Genomic DNA, 10,320 nt, shown 5'->3' on the forward strand with positions numbered 1-10,320 from the left:
ATAATGGTAAAACTGTAAATGTGGAGGTTCGGGGAGAACAATACGCAGATTCTGGACCACTGATCCTGGAGGTGAGCAGAGGACATCAGCTGGAGATGGTGACCGGAGACCAAAGCTCACAGGAAACTCTCCGATCAAGACGACACAGATCAACGTTTATCTGATTTCCCAGAACCTTGTGTACGAGAGACGACTCATGTTATTATTCAATTACCAGAACCATGAACATTGGGTGACCCCGACTGTTCCAGCCGCTGCCGCCCTGCGCTGTCAGGTTATAACATTGCAAGATAATAATAAGTAACAATAACAGCAACAATAATAAGAATAGGAATAGAGTAAATAATAAACACAGCGAATAACATAAAAATACATAGAAAATTGTCCAGAAGGAAACAAAGGTAAGGAAAATGTAAATTCATGAATTTAATGTAACTATAATCTAATGGAACAGATACATCCCAGCCCGACAATACACAACCATTCTGAACCATTGTACTCCCTAGTAAGAGATGTGGATATCATCAGTTGTTATCTGCTATAATACCGCCCCCAAGTGGATACAAATATAACTGCTCTAATACTGCGCCTTTGTACAAGAATATAACTACTATAATACTGCTCCTATGTACAAGAATATAACTACTATAATACTGCCCCTATGTACAAGAATATAACTACTATAATACTGCTCCTATGTACAAGAATATAACTACTATAATACTGCCCCCTATGTACAAGACTATAACTACTATAATACTGCCCCTATGTACAAGAATATAACTACTATAATACTGCCACTATGTACAAGAATATAACTACTATAATACTGCTCCTATATACAAGAATATAACTACTATAATACTGCTACTATGTACAAGAATATAGCTACTATAATACTGTTCCTATGTACAAGAATATAACTACTATAATACTGCTCCTATGTACAAGAATATAACTACTATAATACTGCTCCTATGTACAAGACTATATCTACTATAACACTGCCCCTATTTACAAGAATATAACTACTATAATACTGCCCCTATGTACAAGAATATAACTACTATAATACTGCCCCTATGTACAAGAATATAACTACTATAATACTGCCCCTATGTACAAGAATATAACTACTAGAATACTGCCCCTATGTACAAGAATATAACTACTATAATACTGCCCCTATGTACAAGAATATAACTACTATAGTACTGCCCCTATGTACAAGAATATAACTACTAGAATACTGCCCCTATGTACAAGAATATAACTACTATAATACTGCCCCTATGTACAAGAATATAACTACTATAATACTGCCCCCTATGTACAAGAATATAACTACTATAATACTGCCCCTATGTACAAGAATATAACTACTATAATACTGCTCCTATGTACAGGAATATAACTACTATAATACTGCCCCCTATGTACAAGAATATAACTACTATAATACTGCCCCCTATGTACAAGACTATATCTACTATAACACTGCCCCTATGTACAAGAATATAACTACTATAATACTGCTCCTATATACAACAATATAACTACTATAATACTGCTCCTATGTACAAGAATATGACTACTATAATACTGCTCCTATGTACAAGAATATAACTACTATAATACTGCCCCCTATGTACAAGAATATAACTACTATAATACTGCTCCTATATACAACAATATAACTACTATAATACTGCTCCTATGTACAAGAATATAACTACTATAATACTGCTCCTATGTACAAGACTATATCTACTATAACACTGCCCCTATTTACAAGAATATAACTACTATAATACTGCCCCTATGTACAAGAATATAACTACTATAATACTGCCCCTATGTACAAGAATATAACTACTATAATACTGCCCCTATGTACAAGAATATAACTACTATAATACTGCCTCTATGTACAAGAATATAACTATTATAATACTGCCCCTATGTACAAGAATATGACTACTATAATACTGCTCCTATGTACAAGAATATAACTACTATAATACTGCTCCTATGTACAGGAATATAACTACCATAATACTGCACCTATATACAAGAATATAACTGCTATAATACTGCCCCCTATGTACAAGAATATAACTACTATAATACTGCCCCTATGTACAAGAATATGACTACTATAATACTGCTCCTATGTAGAAGAATATAACTACTATAATACTGCTCCTATGTACAAGAATATAACTACTATAATACTGCTCCTATGTACAAGAATATAACTACTATAATACTGCTCCTATGTACAAGAATATAACTACTATAATACTGCCCCTATGTACAGGAATATAACTACTATAATACTGCTCCTATGTACAAGAATATAACTACTATAATACTGCTCCTATGTACAAGAATATAACTACTATAATACTGGTCCTATGTACAAGAATATAACTACTATAATACTGCTCCTATGTACAAGAATATAACTACTATAATACTGTCCCCTATATACAAGAATATAATTACTATAATACTGCCCCCTATATACAAGAATATAACTACTATAATACTGCTCCTATGTACAAGAATATAACTACTATAATACTGCCCCTATGTACAGGAATATAACTACTATAATACTGCCTCCTATGTACAGGAATATAACTACTATAATACTGCTCCTATGTACAAGAATATAACTACTATAATACTGCTCCTATGTACAAGAATATAACTACTATAATACTGCTCCTATGTACAAGAATATAACTACTATAATACTGCCCCTATGTACAGGAATATAACTACTATAATACTGCCTCCTATGTACAGGAATATAACTACTATAATACTGCTCCTATGTACAAGAATATAACTACTATAATACTGCTCCTATGTACAAGAATATAACTACTATAATACTGCTCCTATGTACAAGAATATAACTACTATAATACTGCTCCTATGTACAAGAATATAACTACTATAATACTGCCCCTATGTACAGGAATATAACTACTATAATACTGCCCCTATGTACAGGAATATAACTACTATAATACTGCTCCTATGTACAAGAATATAACTACTATAATACTGCCCCCTATATACAAGAATATAATTACTATAATACTGCCCCCTATATACAAGAATATAACTACTATAATACTGCTCCTATGTACAAGAATATAACTACTATAATACTGCCACTATGTACAGGAATATAACTACTATAATACTGCCTCCTATGTACAGGAATATAACTACTATAATACTGCTCCTATGTACAAGAATATAACTACTATAATACTGCTCCTATGTACAAGAATATAACTACTATAATACTGCTCCTATGTACAAGAATATAACTACTATAATACTGCTCCTATGTACAAGAATATAACTACTATAATACTGCCCCTATGTACAGGAATATAACTACTATAATACTGCCCCTATGTACAGGAATATAACTACTATAATACTGCTCCTATGTACAGGAATATAACTACTATAATACTGCTCCTATGTACAAGAATATAACTACTATAATACTGCTCCTATGTACAAGAATATAACTACTATAATACTGCTCCTATGTACAAGAATATAACTACTATAATACTGCCCCTATGTACAGGAATATAACTACTATAATACTGCTCCCTATGTACAAGAATATAACTACTATAATACTGCTCCCTATGTACAAGAATATAACTACTATAATACTGCCCGCTATGTACAAGAATATAACTACTATAATACTGTCCCTATGTACAAGAATATAACTACTATAATACTGCCCCTATGTACAAGAATATAACTACTATAATACTGCTCCTATGTACAAGAATATAACTACTATAATACTGCCCCTATGTACAAGAATATAACTACTATAATACTGCCCCTATGTACAAGAATATAACTACTATAATACTGTCCCCTATATACAAGAATATAACTACTATAATACTGCCCCTATGTACAAGAATATAACTACTATAATACTGTCCCATGTGCAAGAATATAACTACTATAATACTGCTCCTATGTGCAATAATATAACTACCATAATACTGCCCCTATGTACAAGAATATAACTACTATAATACTGTCCCCTATATACAAGAATATAACTACTATAATACTGCTCCTATATACAAGAATATAACTACTATAATACTGCTCCTATGTACAAGAATATAACTACTATAATACTGCTCCTATGTACAATAATATAACTAGTATAATACTGCTCCTATGTACAAGAATATAACTACTATAATACTGCCCCTATGTACAAGAATATAACTACTATAATACTGCTCCTATGTGCAATAATATAACTACCATAATACTGCCCCTATGTACAAGAATATAACTACTATAATACTGTCCCCTATATACAAGAATATAACTACTATAATACTGCTCCTATATACAAGAATATAACTACTATAATACTGCTCCTATGTACAAGAATATAACTACTATAATACTGCTCCTATGTACAATAATATAACTAGTATAATACTGCTCCTATGTACAAGAGTATAACTACTATAAGGGCTGTCCCACACGTCCAGATAATTCCGGTACCGGAATAAATCGGTACCGGAGTTATCCGTGTCCGTGTGCCTGGGAACTCACGGAGGCCATACCTGCGGCACACGTGTGCTGCCCGTATGGCGAGTGGGTACCACACGGAGCGTGTGGTACCCACTCTGCATGGTGCTGAAGCTGCGATTCATATCATCCCTGCAGCAACGTTTGCTGCAGGGAAAATATGAAGAATAGTGTTTAAAATAAAGATCCATGTGTCCGCCGCCCCCCCACCCCCTGTGCGCCCCCCCCCCGCTGGTCAGAAAATACTCACCCGGATCCCCCGTCGGCAGTCGCTCCTTCCTGGTCTGGCCGCGGCTTACTGTATGCGGTCACGTGGGGCCGCTCATTTACACTCATGAATAGGCGGCTCCGCCCCTATTGGAGGTGGAGCCACATATTCATGAGTGTAATCGGCCGCATACAGTAGGAGGCGCGGCCAGACCAGGAAGGAGCGACAGCCGACGGGGGATCCGGATAAGTATTTTCTGACCAGCGGGGGGGGCGCACAGGGGGTGGGGGGGCGGCGGACACATGGATCTTTATTTTAAACACTATCATTCATATTTTCTCTGTAGCAAACGCTGCTACAGGGAACATATGAATGGCGGCTTCAGCACCATGTGGGGGGGGACAGCGCTTACTGTAGCGCTGTCTCCGGCACGCCACACGGACCCCAGATGGAGAATGTCCGTGTGAGGTGCGTGTTTTACACGGACCCATTGACTCTATTGGGTCCGTGTAATCCGTGCGCTCCCACGAACACTGACATGTCTCCGTGTTTGGCACACGGAGACACGGTCCGCACACGGTCCGCACAAAATCAATGACATCTGAACAGATGCATTGATTTTTATGGGTCTACGTGTGTCAGTGTCTCCGGTACGGGAGGAAACTGTCACCTCACGTACCGGAGCCACTGACGTGTGAAACCGGCCTAATACTGCCCCTATGTACAAGAATATAACTACTATAATACTGTCCCCTATGTACAAGAATATAACTACTATAATACTGCCCCCTATATACAAGAGTATAACTACTATAATACTGCCCCATATGTACAAGAATATAACTACTATAATACTGCCCCTATGTACAAGAATATAACTACTATAATACTGCCCTATGTACAAGAATATAACTACTATAATACTGCCCTATGTACAAGAATATAACTACTATAATACTGCCCCTATGTACAAGAATATAACTACTATAATACTGCCCTATGTACAAGAATATAACTACTATAATACTGCCCTATGTACAAGAATATAACTACTATAATACTGCCCCTATGTACAAGAATATAACTACTATAATACTGCCCCTATGTACAAGAATATAACTACTATAATACTGCCCCTATGTACAAGAATATAACTACTATAATACTGCCCTATGTACAAGAATATAACTACTATAATACTGCCCCTATGTACATGAATATAACTACTATAATACTGCTCCTATGTACAATAATATAACTACTATAATACTGCTCCTATGTACAAGAATATAACTACTATAATACTGCCCCTATGTACAAGAATATAACTACTATAATACTGCCCCTATGTACAAGAATATAACTACTATAATACTGCCCTATGTACAAGAATATAACTACTATAATACTGCCCTATGTACAAGAATATAACTACTATAATACTGCCCTATGTACAAGAATATAACTACTATAATACTGCCCCTATGTACAAGAATATAACTACTATAATACTGCCCCTATGTACAAGAATATAACTACTATAATACTGCCCCTATGTACAAGAATATAACTACTATAATACTGCCCTATGTACAAGAATATAACTACTATAATACTGCCCCTATGTACAAGAATATAACTACTATAATACTGCCCCTATGTACAAGAATATAACTACTATAATACTGCACCTATGTACAAGAATATAACTACTATAATACTGCTCCTATGTACAAGAATATAACTACTATAATACTTCCCTATGTACAAGAATATAACTACTATAATACTGCCCCTATGTACAAGAATATAACTACTATAATACTGCCCTATGTACAAGAATATAACTACTATAATACTGCCCCTATGTACATCGATATTTGCAGTAGTCTTTTGAGTCCAGTCTCTGTGACTTTTCTTGCTTATTATTTTGCAGGTTTATTTCTTGCTCCTTATGTCTGAGAGTCAGTTACTGTTTTCCACATTAATATTTCCCAGACATTTTATACATAAGTCCATGTTCCTCTTAGTGACCTCCTTTGTTGGTGTTTGTTATATTTTGGGGTCTGGTCGGTCAGTCGGGGGATTTGCTGCGTTGGTCGGTGTGTGCGGCACAGTATGGACGTTGCTGTTTCTTATCGCTCGCAGCCTTTCTGTTCTCAGACTTTCGCCGTTCCTTTATAAGGCAGCGATTCCTTTCCTCGGGTCGTGAGACCCATTATTTGCCCGATAAGCTGGGAATGAGCCGCCATGGCTGGATGCTATTTATACTGATTACTAATGATGCTTTCATCTCAGTGTAAATCCCGTCCGGCTGACAAGTCGCAGGGTCCGGGCCCCCCGGGAGTTCACAGCAATGTTTCTGATCACGCGCCATTACATTGACTCATTATAGATAGAAGGATCCAGGACGTGCGACCAATCACCGACGCGTCACCACTTTCCATAACAGACCGAGGTCTTAGCTCAGAGATCATCTCGGAGTCAAAATCTTAAAGGAAATGTTTAAAGGCTGCTGGGATGTAGGATGAGGTGCCCCGTGCATGCACAATAGGATGTCATGGTGGACAGATCTGGCCGAGCAGAGCAGACACATCAACGTCACTCACAAGGAGGCAACAAGCTTGATGGTTACATCCGTACGATCCACAGGGCAGATTGTACAGAGGAGCCGTCCAAGGCTCAGTCCAGGAGACGCGGTGACATCTCTACATCACACCCACTGTGCCAGGAACAGAGATCTCTGCTCATCTGGAAATAGGAACAGGTGGAGGAGAAGGACGACGGGCAGCATCATTGTTGTGAATTCCGTTCTGGAGCTCCCTCCTGTGGTTGCTAATGGTATTTTTGGGAGTTCTGCCCTTGGGCTCCCTCTGGTGGTTTCGAGTGGAACTGCTGCTCCGTTAGGTAGCTGTAGCAGCTGCCATCACTAATCGCCTTGCCTGGGTTTGTTATTTAAACCTGCTCTGGGCTTTAGTTCATGCCAGCTGTCAATGTCTTAGGGCTGTCCCACACGTCCAGATAATTCCGGTACCGGAATAAATCGGTACCGGAGTTATCCGTGTCCGTGTGCCTGGGAACTCACGTAGGCCATACGTGCGGCACACATGTGCCGCCCGTATGGCGAGTGGGTACCACACGGAGCGTGTGGTACCCTGCATCGCGCTGAAGCTGCGATTCATATGTTCCCTGCAGCAGCGTTTGCTGCAGAGAAAATATGAATAATAGTGTTTAAAATAAAGATCTATGTGTCCGCCGCCCTCCCACCCCCTGTGCGCCCCCCCGCTGTTCAGAAAATACTCACCCGCTCCCTCGCTGCTTCCTGGTCTGGCCGCGGCTTCTAGTGTATGCGGTCACGTGGGGCCGATCATTTACAGTCATGAATATGTGGCTCCACCTCCCATAGGGGCGGAGCCGACTATTCATGATTGTAAATGATCGGCCCCACGTGACCGCATACAGTAAGCCGCGGCCAGACCAGGAAGGAGCGAGGGAGCGGGTAAGTATTTTCTGACCAGCGGGGGGGCGCACAGAGGGTGTGGGGGCGGCGGACACATAGATCTTTATTTTAAACACTATTCTTCATATTTTCTCTGCAGCAAACGCTGCTACAGGGAAGATATGAATACCGGCTTCAGCACCATGTGGGGGGGACAGCGCTTACTGTAGCGCTGTCTCCTGCACGCACACGGACCCCAGACGGAGAACGTCCGTGTGAGGTCCGTGTTTTACACGGACCCATTGACTCTATTGGGTCCGTGTAATACGTGCGCTCCCACGAACACTGACATGTCTCCGTGTTTGGCACACGGAGACACGGTCCGCAAAAAATCAATGACATCTGCACAGATGCATTGATTTTTATGGGTCTATGTGTGTCAGTGTCTCCGGTACGTGAGGAAACTGTCACCTCACGTACCGGAGCCACTGACGTGTGAAACCGGCCTAAGGTTGGATTTTGTTCTCTCCTTGGATTTCTCATATGGCCTGTCCTTGTCAGCAAAAGATAAGTTTCTGCTAGTTCTTGTTTGTCCATTTGCTTTGGACTTATTGTTTTGCAAATATGTCTCTTTTTGTCTAGCTTGTCACTATGTCATATTCAGGCTAGCTGGAAGCTCTGGGAAGCAGATTTGCCCCTCCACACCGTGAGTCGGTGTGGAGTTCATTTTTGTAAACTCTGCGTGGATTTTTGTAGTTTTTAATACTGACCGCACAGTATCCTTTTCTCTCTGTCTATCAAGTTTAGTATTGGCCTCCTTTGCTGAAAACTGATTTTATTTCTGTGTATGTCATTTCCCTCTCCACTCACAGTCAATATTTGTGGGGGGCTATCTTTCCTTTGGGGGTTTTCTCTGAGGCAAGATAGCTTTCTATTTCCTTCTTTAGGGGTAGTTAATTCTTAGGCTGTGAAGAGGTGTCTAGGGAGAGTCAGGAACATCCCACGGCTATTACTAGTGTTGTTGTTAGGATTAGGGATTGCGGTCAGTAGAGATACCACCTCCTCAGAGCTCGTCCCATGTTGCATTTTAGCCACCAGGTCATATCAGTGTGGCCTTTTAACCACCAGGTCATAACACATCATATTCTGAGTGTGAACTGGGGCCATCGTACTGTTAGGGTGACACCGGGGAATCTGAGCCCCGGGATATGTTGTGGAGCAGCAAGCTGTAAGCGTAATGCTATGTGCACACGTTGCAGATTTCCTGCATATCCACAGCAGTTTTTCTGCGCAGATTCGCTGCAGAGCCGCAAGTGATTTACAGTACAAAAAAAAAATGCTGTGCTAATGGAAAACGCAGTGGATTAAAAGAAGGACCATGTCACTACTTCTTTGTGCGTTCTTGCATCGTTTCTGCACCCATTCCATTGTAGGAAAACACGGGTAAAATCCGCACAGAATCCGCAACAAAAATGCACAAAATCCACATTAAAAATGCGCAGATTTTAACCTGCGTTTTCTGCCAGAATCCGCCCAGAAAATTCCACAGGCAAATCCGCAATGTGTGAACATAGCCTTAAAGGAAATGTAAGAGCAGCGATGCAAGTGGGGGGCATCATACTGCGTGGAGGCCATGAAAGGACTGTTACATTATGCCAGGGCACAATGAGGCTTCAGCAGGGACACTATTTTATGTGGGTGCACAGAGGGGGCTGGGAGTCTGCAAGTGGTGTTTCTCTTTCATGTCCTTCAGAGTCAGGATGTTAAAAATCAGGCGGTGTTAGACTGGGGTGTCAGGGGCCCATCAGTGACATTCGTTCTGGGGACCCCTGATCACTTGCACTGATGCTCCTATATAATAATATCCTGGGCTGATGAGATGCCGCACATTGAGCATAGAGTGCAGAACAGTGTTCATCTAGGTTGGTGGGAGGGCCAGTCCTGCACAGGGGCCCACCGGAGGATTCTCCTGTTCCCCCAGGGGCCAGTCCGAGGCTGCACTCAGGCGCCATTCTACAGCCATGTCAGGGGTGGCGCTCTTCTCCACACTCAGGCATCG

This window comes from Ranitomeya variabilis, chromosome 7, assembly GCF_051348905.1.
Source record: "Ranitomeya variabilis isolate aRanVar5 chromosome 7, aRanVar5.hap1, whole genome shotgun sequence".
Lineage (NCBI taxonomy): Eukaryota > Metazoa > Chordata > Amphibia > Anura > Dendrobatidae > Ranitomeya > Ranitomeya variabilis.